Genomic DNA, 1,044 nt, shown 5'->3' with positions numbered 1-1,044 from the left:
TAGAGATCTAGCTCTTCAAATAGAGTAGCAGATGTTGAATGGAGCACTACTGAGCCAGAGTGGGTTGCGCACAATCAGAATATTATCCTGTTGTTTTCTGAGGTTGCTGGTGATCAGCGTGCGTGAGTATGATACGAGGATCTCGTTTGCTGACCTATTGATGTACTGAGCGCCATATCCGACTTTCTGGGACTTGAATTTGAGCTTCAAATGGCAAACCCCTATGACACTAGCGCCGTACAATCGTTTTCCATCGATGCTGGTGTGGCTGCAACGGACCCCAAGCTGCTCAAGAATTGAGGCATTGACGCAAGGTTCACATTTGGCCGCGTGAACATTTGAGTTCTTCTTTGATTTCAAACAATCGCACGCACAGTTTGGCCGACAAGTGGAAATTGAAGAACTCTTCTTATTCTATCTCCCCAGCGGCTAAACTACTAGCTTGGGAGTTGGGCTATGCAACAAGGTCCGAGTTCCATAGGTTCCGGGTCATCAAGCAGGTCTCTGATACATTCATTGGCACGTTGAGGAGTGGTGCTCTGCTGACAGCTGCGATTGTCATTATGTACGACGGACTGGGCTTTTAGTATGGGGAAGGCTTACTGCCTTTGCTACCAGTGGGCCAGACGCTGATCGCCCTGCAAGCGCCTGAATTGACCTCTGGTGAGCAATAATAATTTGTCGATGTTGATGCTTGAGCTAGACACCATACTGCGGCGCTTTCGCAATGACTCACTGGAAGAGGCGTGCGCCTCGTAGGCTACTCCTTTGGTGCGCTACTCGCTCTCTCAATCAATAAAATCTCGAATTCGATGCGGCCTGTGAGTTTGGTGCTAGTTGACCCCATGCCACATGATTCCAGGGCATCAGATTTGACCGTCTTTGCATCCGCGCTCGAGGAGCGAGCAAATTTGTACGCCGCTCTCTTATTCAAGCTGCGAATAGTGCCGTAATAGAGCACATTTCTGCAAGCAGCAGTCCACGTCGGCGACATTGTGACGCCTGATGACCTTTTTGGGGAATTGTGGAAAGCAACCAACGACG

Source organism: Aureococcus anophagefferens, assembly GCF_000186865.1.
Source record: "Aureococcus anophagefferens unplaced genomic scaffold AURANscaffold_112, whole genome shotgun sequence".
Taxonomy (NCBI): Eukaryota; class Pelagophyceae; order Pelagomonadales; family Pelagomonadaceae; genus Aureococcus; species Aureococcus anophagefferens.
The sequence above is the reverse complement of the archived record's forward strand: the minus strand, read 5'-3'. Positions refer to the sequence as shown.